The sequence below is a fragment of the Cydia splendana genome, chromosome 22, assembly GCF_910591565.1.
Source record: "Cydia splendana chromosome 22, ilCydSple1.2, whole genome shotgun sequence".
NCBI lineage: Eukaryota > Metazoa > Arthropoda > Insecta > Lepidoptera > Tortricidae > Cydia > Cydia splendana.
Window position 1 is genome coordinate 1,022,049 of NC_085981.1, and position 17,604 is coordinate 1,039,652.

At 37.6% G+C, this 17,604-nt stretch overlaps 1 protein-coding gene across 1 annotated transcript in view; it reads left to right on the forward strand.

The window, feature by feature from the left end:
- Positions 1-3,791: 3,791 nt before the first annotated feature.
- The window catches only part of LOC134801570 (inositol 1,4,5-trisphosphate receptor), a 142,652-nt gene continuing 128,839 nt past the window's right edge, over positions 3,792-17,604 (forward strand). Inside the window, exon 1 of the mRNA XM_063774185.1 lies at positions 3,792-3,927. The gene's annotated coding sequence lies outside the window, so the exon portion shown is untranslated. The remainder of the gene's footprint in view (positions 3,928-17,604) is intronic.

Below are 17,604 nucleotides of genomic sequence, written 5' to 3' on the forward strand. Positions count from 1 at the left end.
CTCTTCTCGCTTAAATCGCTGAACCGATTTAGATGAAATTTGGTATTTAGATTGTCCGAGTCCCGAGGAAGGACATAGGATAGTTTTTAACCCATAAATCATCCCTGATAGAGGTGAAATTTTGTATGGGGACTTAACAACAACTGCATAACAAACTTTGTCAATAGGAACTATACCGCCCGCGAGGTGTAGCACCGGCGCTGGTGTACGATTTAGTTGAAATTTGGTATAGAGATAGTTTGAGTCCCGGGGAAGGAGAATGGATAGGTTTCATTCAATAAATCACCCTTTAAGGGGGTGAAAAGGGGCGTCGAAGTTTGTATGGGGAATCAACAAAACGCAGTATGGATAAAATAATAGCTACCTAAATTACTAATTCCACGCAAACGAAGTCGCGGGCAAAAGCTAGTAAATTATGAATTGAAATAGATGTCTTAAACTAAACAAAAAGTAACCACGCCCTCTAATTGCTGCCGAGGCCACAATCGACCATCGGAAATCCATGGTACAGTCAACGGTAAAAATATGGGTGTAGACAACTTACACAAAAATATGTCCCATAGTTCTTAATTCACTGACATAAGAGTTATGGGACATATTCTTGAAATGATTTGTACACCCATATTTTTACCGTTGACTGTACACCCGCCCTTTCGAAATTGCTCGGCAATGGTTTAATGTAATAAAAAGCGATATAAGCTATAAGCGCTTAGTAAAAAAAATATGTATACCTACTAGTCACGGTACTAAATTTATTAATAGGGTATGAAGCGTATTACTTAATTCTACTACTTTTTCTTCTTCATTTGACATGCCCTAACGGAAGTCGGCGACCGCCTTTGCAATCTCTCTCCTGCTCTTAGCCATTCTTACCAGTGTGGCTGCGTTATCCATGTTCGTCCACTTTTTTACGTTGTCAAGCCAGGTGACCCTCCTTCTTCCCCTTCCTCTCTTGCCATCAATTTTTCCTTCCAATGTTAGTTGTATTCTACTACTTAACTAGTGACAGTAGTGACCATATATATTAGATTCCCGGAGAAAAAGAAAACTTCTATTTTAAAAAATCAGTTCGCGTGTGATATGCCTCAGAAGTGTGAAAAAGTGCCGAGCGAGAGCGGGGCAGCCTTTTTAAAAGTTGACACAGTAATATATATTAACATGAAAGGTATTGAAATCTGTAATTTTATAGTTTGGTAAACAAGTAATTGTCAGTAAAAAACTGTTACGAAAAAGAGAGTACTGAGCTATAACCGCGAAAATAAAAAGTTCGCAAATGGCGGGGATCTTTCTCTTTTACTCCAATGAAGGCATATAATTTTTCATTGCAGTAAAAGCGAAAGATCCCCGCAATTTGCGAATTTCGGTTTTTGCGATAGCCTCTCTGTTCTTTCTGCTTAAAATGCTCCACTGAAAAACGACTCTTCCCAAACTATAGATTAAGTACAGGTAAGTAGTTTACCTAGTTTATTTAAAATTAGCAAATACCTAAGTTAACAATGTAACGTTATATCTGGTATGGTCTGGCAAACCAAATTTGTTAGAAGAAAAGGCAGCAAATTGAAAAAAAATTGGCGGGAAAATTCTATCTCCCATATGAAATTTGAATTTCGCAACTAAATGCTTGGTTTGCCAGGCGATATTAGATATGTACCTGTATTTGGATACATGTGGCCACTACATGTGTATAAGTGGGTGAATCAACTTGTTTTACCACTTATTGCCATAGTTATGGTTTTCTGAACTACAAAACAATGGGTACTCATCCCTTTCTTTTGGGTGCTAGTATCAGCGTAACACTACAAAGACTCTTTCTGAAAGATTATTTGTCTAAAGTGTAATTCTATGGAACTTGCTAACTACTTATGTAAACAAAAGTCACAAGTAAGTTCATCATTCAGAGACAATTTCAATATGTTTACGTAGTTGTATGTTTACATAGTTAGCAAGTTCCATAGAATGACACTTTATGTTTGATATGAGACAGTCCCTGGACACAATAGGGCTTATTACACTTATCCTGCCTTCAGACGGCTAACGATGAGCCGCGACGTCGGCCCCGATATCGGGCAAGGATCGTTTTACGTTTCATGTGGTTTCATGAAATATTGTCACATCGTTCACAATATTTCTTGGTGTAAAAAATAGTTCAACTACAAAAATATCAACCATGATTGCCAATTCGAGACAAAGTATATGTTACATGTCAAATATTGTTGACGATGCTCTTATATTTCGTGAAATGCAAAACGATCTTGCTCGGGCGCACCGTCGGCCACGATCGTATTAAGGCCCGACGGTGTGGAAGTGTAATAAGCGCTTATAATGTACATAACGTCAAGGAATAGTTGATCCACCCATTTTTTTTTACTAGTTGTGACGTGGCTTCGCCAGTCTCCTTTGTGTCTTTTGAGAGTGTGTGGTACATGTATGGTAACGAATATTGTCAGCTAGAGGTCGGTTCTGTAACTTCCAACAACTTCTGTAAACAGGATTGACGTCCGTACAAACATAGCTAACGTAATGTTACATTTTAAGTAAAAATTAAGGATGACTCACGCTAGACCGCGCGGGATCCGAGCCGAGGCGTTCGACACGTAATTTTCTATGACGGCTGATCGGTGTTCACGTGGTGCTTTCCATATAAAACGAAGCGCTGGAGCTCCGGCTCGGTCTCAGCCCTGTCTAATAGCGTGAGTCATCCTTTATGGTGATCTCCTTAATAGAAATAGAAGGGCTAAATCTATCCTCTCACAAGTGTAACAGGATAATTTCTGCTGTGAGAGACAGCTCTTAGTAGCAAGTTAGCAGAAAGTATCCGGTAGCAGAAAAGGTATAATCCTTAGCCAGAAGATTCCTCCGACGATCTCACTCCTCACATTTTTTTTAGACAGAATAGCATAATCTAGTTATTTATTTGTGACTATATCCTAGAGCCTCAGCGCCCGTTTTTGTACCCGTTTACTATCTGTGAATTATGTAGAATATTGTAAAATATAGGTAGTAGGCAATATAAACTGACTACCTGATAATTATATATTTTTTTTTATAATCAGGCAGACCACTAAGCTTATAATGTTTAACGTAGGTATTTTTAGACACTCGCGCGACTTGTAGGTACCTTTACAAACACCACCACCAGACCAGTACAAACGGCAAATATCAATTTACGCTTTTCCTACTGACATATTGGTTTGCCAAACTACAATTATAATGTACCATAATTGGAATATGCTTAGGTATCGACTGCAATGTATTATTAGTTACTGCAATAAAGAATTTGTAAGTATTTCCAGTTCGATTGTCAAAGCCTCCATTAGTAGTACCTAGGTGATCATAGGTCCTAGAACCGGGTCATCCGGGGGCTTACGATAACTTGCTTACTCGTCAAGATATGACGAGTAATTATTGTATTTTAAATTGTTAAAAGATTTTTATAGTACTTATTGTTGTGTTGCTATAACTTTGTTAGTGGATTTGTTTAAAATTGCTGTTAAATGTTATAAAATTTGGTAAATAAAGTAATTTAACCATTTTTAAAGTTGTTTTACTTAATGATTAACAGGATGCCTTTAGTTTTTAGGGTAATCAAACTATTTATTATATTAATTTAACCGTACAAAGAATAGTTTTATTACCCTAATCAACCATGAACAGAATTAAAATCTCCCTAAAAAATTACCCTAGTGCAAGTTATTTTGACATATTTCGCTAGATGGCGTAGTGTCTCAACGCTGAGTGTATACTCTATCTCAGTATATATAAGTTACTCTATGCCGTCGGCTCTCTGTCGACGACTGTCGTATTTCGGAAATTAAAGTTTGCATGTTTTTTCCTCGATTTATCGCTTTAAATCCTTTGTTTATCACAAACTGTCGTTCTAGTGATTATGTGTTATCATCTAGTGTGTGCCAGAGGTGTATGATAAGGGTAAGCCGCTATTTAAATACTTTTATTTGTCGATGTCAGACGGTGGTTCTGAAAAGGTGTTTTTATTGTTAACTTTAGTCTTCTTATTGGAATTGTTAACTTGTCGTGTAGAATAACCTATTCGGCCTCGCGTGAGACTGGTGTTGACAGAAAATTTATGTATTTATGTCTTTGCAACTTTTAATATTACTGGAGTCAGTGCTCATACATATCGTATGACTTGGTACTTTTGATACCGGTCTTATTTTCATTAGGTAATATTGTACAAAATTCACCTGTTGAATTCTGATTAGAATCTGCTTCCTCTTTCACTAAAATCAACATTATATTGATTAATATACTTGAGAAGTCAAATATTTACAATGGGCTGACATTGGCAGTATTTAAGTGTGCTTAACAAGATAACGTAATATTTGTTGACCTAGCGGAATCATTTGCAGGTTTATAATCTGACAACTGTATTATTCAATCTTATCTTTTCCTAAACCGTTTTAAATATTTATTTTTTTAATTATCCAATGTAAACATATTTATTTAGGTAGTATTATGTTTAGATAAAGTTATTGTGTAAATGCAACCTTGAAATAAACATTATAAACTGTGAGGTTAAAAGTCTCAGGAAGTTATCACTTTACTTACTATTAATTTGCATTCAATAAGATCATTTTAAACTTCTAGGACAATATAATTATGCCTGAAAAACTTTACCAAGTTCATTATAAATTTATGATTTAAATTTTATGAATTTCATTTTCAATGACTAGGCTTATATTTTTCTACCACATGGGTTGCAGGTTATGTATAAAGACCAGACTGATATGTATTATATAGGCCATTATAGGCTATTTAACAGTAATTTATTACATTTGAATAAACTAAGAAGCCAATAATCTTCATAATTGGTATTTTGTAAAATTACTTTATTTACTTACATTCAATTCAAAGTTTGTTAATAAAATGGGTTTTACAGGAAGATGAACTAAGGCATGCTATGTTATATTGTGGACGTCAAACTATCTCCATACCAAGTTTCATTCTAAATTGATTCAGTAGTTTAGGTATGAAGCGGTAACAAAAAAGACAGTTACTTTTACATTAATAATATTAGTAGGTATTTAAATGAAACATCTACTTAGGTATATCATTATCCTTACACAACATTTTCTGTAGTTAGTCTAAACTCTAAGTCTAAATTATGAAATAAAAGTATTAAAACGGATTATATCGCGTATATTGAATTCATACTACATCCTGCCAATATGAATTCAATATATGCCATATAATCTGTTTCAATAGTTTTATTCATTATTCACAATATTAGTCTAAATTGAACAAGCAACAATTGCTCCCTTAAAGACTCTAAACGAAATGCCCAAACATACAATTACCAACATTACTATACAATTGCCGAGCATGATCTTAATTGACTGCTTTGGTCCCTAGCCATACTAATTGATTGTATGGTGCCAATGAACTTGCTCGGCCAACAAATAGCCTACTTTATGGTTACAATAATAAGGTTTATATTTGGCTTTTTTGAGATGGTCTTGGTTGGGACAATGCAGTGTATTGATGCAAGGTTGTTCCAATTATTACATAATGTGCTGTGTCTTCAAAGTTTTCGATTGAATTGCCTTGCATAAAAAAATATATTTTCTTTATTTTCACTTAAAAAAAATAATTAAGTAGATAAGCCGCTAGGGATCACATGTCAGTCATTGTGGCATGGTACCAAATGGTAAAGAATTCAAAGTCTTTGAGTGTATATGTATGCAATGCTAGTTAATTAAAGTATGTTTTGTAAATATCCTGTAATTTGGGCAGTAAAACTACTTCCTAAATGCTACACACAATCACTATATAATACTATAAGTCTGCTGTTGATCTGAGGCAGTCCATAGTTGGTAAGAAGTTATCATGGTCAGCTACGGATTGGGTAGGCTTGGGCTGCACGAAGTTTTTATGTATTATGTTTTATGTTAAGTACTTAAAAATGTAATATATAAAGTAGTATTTGCCCCAAAACTCAGCTACCTTCTACCTATCTACCAGAAAATCACAGTGCATCTTCTTCACTAGCCGGGTCCACACAGAACGATCATACGCGCGAGGAAATTGCCTCGCGCGTATGCTCTCTGTGTGGACCTGGCTATCAACCACCTGAGTTATAATATATATGTACTAGCGACCCGGCCCGGCTTCGCACGGGTTAAAAAATCATATCTACACCTAAACCTTCCTCAAGAATCACTCCACTAGGTGAAAACCGCATGAAAATCTGTTAACACACACACAAACAGACAAATGCGGCGGGGGACTTTGTTTTATAAGGTGTTAGTAGTGATAGTACATATAGACCTAACATTGGAACCAGATCCTACAATACAATTAAAATAAGTAGGTATGTATCTACATACCTACTTATTTCAATTGTATTGTAGTTTTAATTGTATGCTTTTATCTAAAAGCATATCCGCATATTCGAAATTCCTAAAATTTTATGGTAAACAACAGCGATAACCTTTCCAGAAGTCTGTTAATGCCATTCACACTTAACTAAACCTTATTACCTGGACATAAGATCCAACAATGGTCAAAGTATTTCTGTTAGTAATTCCCAAGCAGATGTCTAGTTAGTCGAAACAAGCTGACTATTAATACTCACGTTCCATGCCGTAAAGTCGTAACCGCCAAAGCATTCTTACTGGTATCCGCTGTTTTGGTTATAACAGCTATTCCGTGTCCATAAAGTCGATATCGCCAAGGATTTCTTACTGGGGTCGGCCATTTCGGTTTTGAGAATGATTTGTTTGGATAACGCGGAGATTTCACACGCTTTGCGTAAACTAGGAGTGCGATGGCGGATAGTACATGATTAACACATCGCTTCCGAATGGATTAAACTATAATCGTTTCAACATGGAAGTCGGAAAAGTCGTTGTATTGTAATGTACTAATGTAGTTCTAGGGACGACTGTCGATTTTTGTAATTTAAAATGTATAGGGTGCAATTGCTTGGCATTTTAACTAGGTGTTTTAACTAGTCTCACTACCTATACGAGTATCTACCTAAAGTACCTACAATACAGTATGACATTTGTAGTTAAACTATCAGCTAAACTTATTATCTTACTTACCTGCTAAGAAGCCGCTTAATTTAAGCGGTAGATTTAAAAACCCCAATTTCTCGCTTTCGTGAAACGGCTAGGAGTCATGTTACAAGCCGAAGTTCCACTCATCCCGTACTTTATTTAAATTGAAATTGAAACAAAAGTAAATCGGCTTTAAAGCCTTGTTAACACCGTCGAGTTGATTAAACGAGTGGAATTAGGGCTAAGTTGACTGTCCTGATTTGATTTAATCGCGGCCCGACCGACGTTAAATTTACTCGGAATTGTCGGAACGGAACTCTTCAAATATATCACCGACCCTGTTTAATGGAGGAGGCGGGTCCGTTTCATTTTACGCGAATATAATGCTTCAGTTTATTTTAGCTGTAATGTGGCAGAACTAACGTATGCGCAGTGAAATTTGGACAAACTTCAATATTGTTTTAAATAAATAAAACACCATTCTTTTTTAAAATAATTATGTTCTTATAATAATGTATATATCAAGGCTTAATGTAAAAAATAGTTTACTCCCATGCGAGATGCTTTACGTCAGTTCTGTGGTACTTTGTCCATCGCTGTCGAAAACACAGATGTCGGCATTTTATTCAGCTCCGATTTTATTTTTCGAATCAAACTCTGTACATTTTTGGGACGAAAATTATTGCAATATACTCGCCTCTTTAGATTTGCCCAAAAATCTTCTATAGGGCGAAGTTGCGGAACATTAGGTGGATTTGATGTCTTCGGTACGTATGGGATGTTTAATTCCGCCATTTTGCTAAGGGTTTTTTTGGAATAATGGCTTGAGGCTAAGTCTGGCCAAAACACTACATTTTCTCCTCTATGACTCGTATTTATGAAATCCCGCACTAATGGCAAACAACGTTCTATGTAGCGGTTGGCGTTCACAGCTAAACCTAGCTGCCTCAAAGAATACAGGCTTAGACATTCCGCGTCGACTGATGGCAAGCCATAGCAAAACTTTTTTAGGAAATTTTGTATGCTCAACATATTTCACGTTCTCATGGACCATTGGTGTTCTCAAAATAGTAATTGCCTTGCCACTCGTTTCCATCTAACGTGAAATATGACTCGTCATCCATAACGCAAGTGACATTGTTTTTAGCGTAAAATATTTCTTTGACTAATTTACGCAGCCGTACTTTCTGAGTGATTTCTTGGTTTTCAGAGACAGTGGGCTTAACTTTTCTACATCGCTTATCGATGCCCATGTCTTTAAGATATTTTTTAACAGTTTTGCCGTCAGTTTTAAATTTTCTTCCGAGCTCTCTATAAGATTTTGCGACACGGCCGGCCGTAATTTTCTTTAATCGAGCTCTCTCAGAAACCTTGCTCAAGCTGGAATAGTTTCCAGAACCAGGCTTTCTAGCAGTGGTTTTCTTCAAGGCAAAGGACGCCAGAATATTGTAAATAGTGCTTCGACTCTCACCCATTTGCACAAAATGTTCCACCACCTTTGATTTCGGCCATAGGGGATGGCTACTATAGAAATTACATACTGTTTGACGACGGCGTTCTTGTTGATTTACCATAATTACAAAATTAAACACCCAATCTATATGAGACTTACCAAACTGATTGACAGATATATTGACTTTACATTGACAACACATATTTTTTATTTAGATTTTTGTGTTTTTATATTTTATTTATATATACAAACTTTGTCCAAATTTCACTCCGCATACGTTATTGCCCCGTTACAGCCGTGAAGCGCTGGTGGCCTAGCGGTAAGAGCGTGCGACTTTCAATCCGGAGGTCGCGGGTTCAAACCCCGGCTCATACCAATGAGTTTTTCGGAACTTATGTACGAAATATCATTTGATATTTGCCAGTCGCTTTTCGGTGAAGGAAAACATCGTAAGGAAACCGGATTAATCCCAATAAGGCCTAGTTTACCCTCTGGGTTGGAAGGTCAGATGGCAGTCGCTTTCGTAAAGGCTCCCATGAGCCGTGGCAAAATGCCGAGATAACGCGAGGAAGAAGAAGTGGCAGAACTATTGCCAGCAGAGATGAGAGGAGACTAGGGAATGCAAATCGGTTATTTTTTGTATGGAAATAACCGCGGTTTCGGTTAATAACCGATAATTTCCATACAAAAAATAACCGAAAATAACCGATTTGCATTCCCTAGAGGAGACGTGCGAAAATCAACCAATAGCATTTGTTGGCTTCTCCGCTCCGCTGTTTTACAACCAAAGCTATTTACCCTTTTAACACAAGGTTCGTTCAACTTTACCAAAATACGATTATTCTATGGATCTATTTGCTTGCAAGAAATGCGGCTCGAATTCAATATTTCGAGGATTCCAGTATCCTAACAGGTCGTCTAAATTCCTGTTCCACACAAATATTTCGTCCGCAAATACGTTTAAAGGCAGTTTTGTCACGTTCGAAATGCGGGGCACGTAGCTAACGAAAGGTTAGGGGTCATTTGAAGACGCACACTGAACGGTAAAGTTTGTCGTGATGTCTGGCAATAGAATAACCACATAGGATACGTTTCTATGATGACAGTCAGTGGTGCTCGCGCTAAAAAAACATTTATTTTCAGGCTAAATAGGCCCATAAATTAAATACATACCTTACAAACTAATATACAACGATAAATATATTCTTAAAAATTAAAAATTATTTTGCCGACACAGCACTCTTGCTGCGTCGCCTCACCTGTTCTGGTGTAGAATAGAATTCACCAGATTCCCACGGAACCACCGAAATATGACACCCACTAAAACTTTGTGGAATTGTCTTCCACATGTGCAAGATGTGTGCCAGTTACCAGTGGCGTTGATTCCTACTCAATTTAAAAATCTCGATGGAAAGTAAGTCAAATAATAAGCTAAGGCTTTCCCAACGGATATGGACAACGCGCCGGCATTGCCGATTACGGAAAACTTTGTAGAAAGTTTTATTTCCATTTCGGCAATAAGAATCTTTAAATACCTATTCCCCAAACGAAATCGTGAGAACTTCCCTAGGCGTACTTTATATATGAAACGTAATTTTGGAATCTTTCAGTGGTCATCAGAAAACCAGCTGCTCCATTTTGCCGTCATTCTGCTCATTCATTCGCCTGACATCGCTTTCTTCGCTTACCTGGTTCAGAACAACGGTTTTTTCTCGGTGTTATTATGTTACGTCAATATCAAAAGCCCGCCAAATCTGGTGCGCCATTGAGTAAAGTGGGGCGACTAAGATGGACGAGCCGAACAATCCCGATAGCGGTCCATTTATCAAAGCTCTGGCTGAACCGCGTGACCCCGAGCGGCTTTGTATAGAATAGGTATATGGCTTCAAGAATAGCAGTTTAAAAGATAGATTATTCATTGTTCTTTATAATAATAATAACTCAGCCTTGACGCCCCACTGCTGGGCACAGGCCTCCTCTCATACGCGAAAGGGATTGGGCTATATTCTGCACTCAATCGCCACGCTGGCCCAATGCGGGTACTACACTCTACAAGTCTACACCTTTGAATGTCTTCGCAGATGCATGCAGGTTTCCTCACGATATTTTCCTTCACTGAAAAGCTAGTGGTATACGAGCTAGAGCAAGCTAGTGACAGTACGAGCCAGGATAGGAACCGGCGGCATTTGTATTATTTAGATAAATATTTTAATTTTATCTCTATTGATATAATCCTTACTCAATATTTAATCATTTGTTTCCATAGGTATATGATGGTCGTCAATCTGTCTTGTTTATGTTTTTTCACTCGGTTGCTAAAAGGTTATCCTATATCCCTTATACACCGTGTTTTTATTGAATTCCGTTAACTTCGGGGTATGGTTAAGTACGTGTAAGAGAACTAAATGGCATAGTTATTTTTTTTTGCTTTTTTTTATAAAAAAAAAATTGTTTAAAAATTAATTTAATGTAGCATATAGCGTTGTTGTAACACGGGCATTACATTGAACTCAACCAAACAATTGAAATCTGTGACATATCAATATCATTTTGAATCGATCGACCGAGATTGTACTTAAGTTTAGTAGCAAATGTATGAACTCATTCTAAACACCAATCAATATGTAAACCGGCCCTAAGGCAAGTGTACACGCTTGTAGAGGCTTTATAGGAAAAAAATAAACTATTGATTATCTCCGAAATGGAGTTAATTAGAATACCGGTGTCTTTGAGAAAGTTACTTGATTTAAGCCCAGGAATGTACCCTTGAAATTAACGGAAAAAAAACACGGTGTATAGTTATGTTATAGTTATAAGTTGGCCTTCTTACGTCTATTCTTTTGTTGTCATTGTTGTTTCACCTGTTTCGTGTAGGTACAATAGAGTATCGCTGCGGCTCCACTCCCTTCGCCCACTTCGGCCTGTCATTTCCCGCCCAGAGGGTGAAATTCGAGGATTTGTTATCTGTACGTCCAATACGCAGTGCCTCCAAATCGTATTTCGTCTACTACGCAATGCGTTCATAATATGATACGTCCGTTTCGCGATTCGTCAACACGCAGTTCGTCCATTTCGCGATTTGTCACTGCGCCGTTCGTCCACCTACTCTGTTTATTCATTATTAACGGGCTAGTAATGAAACTAAAGCCATTTCAATCATCAATGACAATATATAGAATGCTTTATATCTACAATCCGCTTAGCAGTTTTGAATTCCTAATGCTATAATAACAACAATATCGGTGTCGAGAGTAAGTACCACCACCACCACACCACACCACCACCACACCACCACACACCACCACTCTCTTAACTGTCTATTGGTAGACCTTATGCCTTTGCCTTTTGTAATAACTAATAGTAATAAGGTTTACGAACTGTCAGTTAACAGTGTGGGACTGTGGGCGATGGTACCGATCAGTGGCGAACTGGCGAGGCATCTTAGATCTCTATTCTCCACCTGCTTACCTAGTTAGGGCTCCGTACTCAAAGGGTAAAAACGGGACCCTATTACTAAGACTCCGCTGTCCGTCCGTCCATCCGTCTGTCACCAGGCTGTATCTCATTAACCGTGATAGCTAGGCAGTTGAAATTTTCACAGATGATGTATTTCTGTTGCCGCTATAACAACAAATACTAAAAAGTACCGAACCCTCGGTGGGCGAGTCCGACTCGCACTTGTCCGGTTTTTTTACAGTTTTGCCCTTTCCCTACTGCTCATGACGAAAAGATAATCCAGTTTAATCTCCGCTTTGCCTGCGAATATTGCGACCTGTTAATATTATTTTTCGTCACGGTAGAGCTATTTTAGGACAGTGCTTTCTTGGAAAGAATTTCTCGGAAATTATTTCAGCAGGAAGGATATCAAATGCGTGATCCGTTATTTTAATCTACACAAGAATGTTGACTGTTAGTGCCAGACAAAAATGTCATTAATTTGAAATACTAAGAGGAAAAATCTATAAATATGGATTAGAATCGTATTTGTTATGTATGTATTAACGATTTATTGTATAAAACACATAAAGACATAAATATGGCCCTGATTAGGCAGTATAAAGGCTAATTTATTTATTCCTTTAATTAAAGGTATTTCTTCCATGTGGCCCTCGCTAATGTTTCGTCAATGGGCAGCGGTAGGTACGTAGGTAGGTATTTTACACATTGACATGTTTATTCGATTTCCGCATTTAAGTGGTCCATATTCAGCACTCCTAGGTCCATTAAATCTAAATCTTTTCTGTAAATGTAAGTTTAAACTATTTTATAAATGGAAAAAATGTAGGCGCGACTTATATTAGGGGCAGTTTTTGAATGCAATACTTTATTCGCCATAAATAAAATCGTAACTTTTTATAAATTTGTGGTAAGTCCTACATTCCTGTGTATATTTTACTTCAAAAACCTATCAAAGAAAACTCCCAAGGAGCTCTAAACTCGTCTAAGTTTGAACGTTGTTATAAAACTGGAACGAGTGCTATTCACAAAGTTTTCTATCGAAAGTTTATTTTTACGTACGCAGCCATCCTTTACGCTTGACATTTTCTTGCCGTTGCCTTTCAGCAAAAGTGGATAAGTGGGTCATGTATCTAAAATAATCTACACAGGGCTTATTTTTCAAATCAGTAATTTGTCATTGTCATGAAATAAAAATCCCAGTTCCAGTCAATAGTCGGCCCAGTCGATTCAACAAAGACCTTAAGAAAGCCCAGGTAGATGTCTCGACGGCCCAGAACAGGTACGCCTGGCGAAGAATGACGAGGAGAGCCGATACCCCAAATGATATGGGAAAAGGCTAGGCGAAGAAGAAGATGAAATAAAAAAACAACGGGTTGCACTCCGGGTGTGCCGGCAGAAGTGAAAACTCAACGACATTGTAACTCAAAATATGAATAACAGCGCCATCTAGTGCAAAATGTCTGCAGTACTATGTATATTTGAGGTTAACGCCATCTAGCGTTATTTCGTCGAATTACTTGAAACCCCTAAGCACATCACTCTGAGCACTATTTACAGTTATATTAAAACCAGTTTGAGGGAAACTCACTAGATGGCATTTAAATCAAAAAAGAAAAACACAATGACATTGTCCGTCACAAGTGACGTCACGCAAGCGCCCTGCGCCGCCTAAACGAAACAGCAGGCTCAGGCATACATTTTCGTCTTACGCTGTCTCGAGTTTAACATTTTTTCCCCACCTCAAAAAGTGCACAGCGCCGCTAAAGAAGTTTTCACTTCAAAAATCCCATGTTTGTAACGTATAATGTTTTTATAGGCTATTTTCTAGGCCCGACCAAAGGCGTTTACATCTTCCGCGATGACGTTGCGCCATCGCTGCCTTGATTTGCCCTTTCTGATTCATCATTCACACTGTTAATGACAATTCGTATACCTTATTGTCAATACATAAGGTCCACTCCGTCAGTATGAGTGTTGCTGTAAAACACGACGGTATTCAAGTAAATCGATTAGTCTCATGTTCTGTCTCCTTGTAACAGTTGTAACTGGAGGAGACAATAGAGTTGTTTAGCTTAAGGCATGATGCGACGTGAATACAGGCCTAAAATATGTGGCGCCTTCAAACTTCACATTGGTCTCCGTCTGCGGAAAATTTTAGACAGACTCCACACTAGCGTCTCCCGAGCGTCGGCGTCTAGTCAACTCTATGGCTGCTGCTCGACGCAAAATTGGCGCAACTGCGCAACGACGTCATTTTCTATAGCGCTGACTAAACGCTTAAAAGACGCTCGTTATTAATAATAGTGTGAGGCCTCTCTACAATGATAAAACGCAGTCGTTCGACAGGAAGGATTGTAAAATTGTTCGATTAGGTATTAAAGATTCTGAGAAAGCCCACTGCCGGTCGAGTGTGCTATAAACGAACGAAGAAGCGAGGCTGTTTAGTAACATAATGCAGGCAATCCCTAAATCGGCAGAGGTTAGTGCTTAAAACCAATAAGCTGAGAGTTGAGAAAGTTTAAGTTTTATAATCCCAGCATATGTAGCCCAGCGAAAATCCATTGCCAGCGCATCTCGCTAATTAACTTGTTCGCGGCGATGTTCCACAGTATGTGTATTGTCATTATTATTTCCAACAGCCTCTTGCGCCTAGTGTTAGAGTCACCTGCTTGCGCCTTCTGGAAGCACTGGGACGATGTGCATATGGGTTCCAGAGGCTTAGTATATAAGTTGTTATGATTTAAATAGTATAATTTGTTAATTTTGTTATAATTTTAGTATAGGTTTAAGTAATTAACATAATATTAAGGGAATGTATACTAACAATATGGACATGGTCTGAATTAAATAAATTGATTGATTGATTGATTGATTATCCTGAACGGAATGACAATATTTTCCGGCAAGTTTAAGAGAACACCTTATTATACTTACATTCCACTACACTACACTTAATGATAGATACTCAATAAAGAAACCTTGAAAAGGTTACGAAATGTATCGCAACAGTTTTCCGAACATCTCAAGCAGCCAACCGACCACGCCTCTTGAGTCACGAAAATAGGCTCGACCCTCGTTTGATGAATCTTTTGTACAGTCAACTATAAAAATATGAATGCACAAATCATCTCAAAAATATGTCCCATAGCTCTTATTATGTCAGCGAATTACAAACTATGGGACATATTTTTGAATATGTTGGCTACACCCATATTTTTACAGTTGACTGTACCTACACTTTACAATCATTTGATATACTATACAACACAATATATTAGTTAGCAATAGTTAATTAGCAAAATTTTATTTTACATTTTTTCATGTACCCTCCAAAAGAGACCCCAATTTTTAAAATGCATTATCTACCTACGTAACATGTCCGACTGTCCGTCTTTGGATCACAGACGCCCGAGTGATGAGTGAAGGGTTCCGTTGTTCTGTTCCCTTTTGAGGTACGCAACTCTAAAAAGTACCAATTTTCTGCTAATAGTGTGGCGTAATAGAGGTAGACGATGGTGTATGTATATCTGTCCCCATATTAATGAGGAGCGTATGTCCATTATCTTTATACAGTAATAATTATAAAATTACTTCGACTTCGCACGGGCTAAACAAATTATATAGGTACTTAAACCTTCCTCAAGAATCACTCTATCGATAGGTGAAAATCGCATGAAAATCCGTTCAGTAGTTTTTGAGTTTATCGCGAACATACAAACACACAAACAGACAGACGCGGCGGGGGACTTTGTTTTATAAGGTGTAGTGATACCCTAACTGTTAGTGAACATATATTATGTACTGACTGATGAAAATCCCGGGCAGGTCGTAAACTTTACCGGCAAAGTAATTAGTCGGGGCATAGATCATTTAACGGGAGTTGGCCAATTAATCACAAAGTTCCCGGCCTCACTGTCGTTGTACTTACACTGTTAGAACATTTTCCTGTACAAGTGTAGGGTATTCTTTTTAGGAATGTGTCTATTGCCCTTACATATTTATTCTAGCGTTAGGGAGGCAAATAGACGAAACGAATGGACGAAGTGGTTCGCGATTAGCCCTCGGCAAACAGTTACACTTTTTAAGGATCGCGCTGTCACGCTATAATGTTATAAGAATACCCGACGACCATGTTGTGGCCATTATTGTTAGAGGATTTTCTCCTCTAGCGTTTTAGACTTTTTCGAGTAAAGGTTCTTTCTCCTGTCTCAATTTGGCCTGGCCATAGTGGCCATTATTGTTAGAGGATTTTCTCCTCTAGCGTTTTAGACTTTTTCGAGTAAAGGTTCTTTCTCCTGTCTCAATTTGTTGGGGCTACAGAAATTCTGGCAAGGGAAAAATTACCAGACTAAAAACTCACCAGGCTTTTTCACTACTTTTTTGGGTAAAATAGCAAAAAAGTCTTTATTTGAATTTTCCGCTAAAAGTTTTAGATTGTTTTGAGATACTTAGTCTTTTATATTTCGTAGATGCTGTTCTCATAAATCCCTTCTACTGCAACTTATTTTAAAAATAAATGTACCCTGTGCACGGGTCTCTCAGGTCAGCACCCACAGCAAATGGAGCGATAGAAAGGACAGCAACAGTTATATTTAACAATCTCCCCCAACGATGGCTGATTAGCCAGCCCCCCATATTGATTGGTTTTATCTCACGTACGCTAGTAGGTTTTAATATTTGTTAGGTATAGGCTGGCTTTTTTGCTGGCTTTAAAAGTGCTTTTTGGTGTGTGTCAGTAAAGGAAATGTGGTCAGTGAGGGTACATACGAAGTTAACCGAATTTACTCACCTCCTGCGATTATTTTTTAATTAAGCTAAACCGAGCTTACTCTTTGCCCTAGGTGTGTTACATTAGATTTTTACTCTACTGTAACCACCCCTTCTTAGTGGAATCGTGGCCTAATATTACACAAATACACATAGGATGACTTCTTCGACATTTTAATGTAATTTAAAATTGTAAATTTAAAAATCGTTTTGTTAGGAACTGTGACGATACGTAACTAGAGTCCGTCTATGTTAATTTTACACCGACTTGAATAGAACAAATTCAGGGAGTGTCCATATTTTCATACAAATTTGATATTGATGATGACATTGCCACACTTCGTCTTTACAAATGTCATGCAGAGTTATCTTGGTCCGACTCTACAATCTCTACATACGATTCGTCTAACTCTATAGTATTTTTAACATGTGCGAATACTATTTCCGATACAACGCGTTTTTCCGTAATATTCATTGAGCTGAAATAGTTTTGGTTCATTGACTCTTTAGGGGGATGTCGAAACCCTTTTGCGGGCTGAAAAAAACATGTCTGCCCAGCATTGGGATGTGTATAAGTATTTAGAATGAAAAAAGAATGCGAGTCTCGTTCGGAGTTCACTTTTCCCAATTTTAGGTTACTTTTAATAGTTTTAATGTTAAGAATAAGTGTGTGTAGGTGCTATGATTAAGTCTGTTGCTCTATAACAACATTAATATCTTATCTGGGAGACCGAGCTTTGCTCGGAAAACATATAAAAACTCAAAAATGCGCGTTTTCCCAGAGATAGATCGATTTATCGTCCCCGAAAACCCCCATATAGCAAATTTCATCGAAATCGTTAGAGCCGTTTCCGAGATCGCCGAAATATATATATAAATAAATATATATTTAAATAAATAAGAATT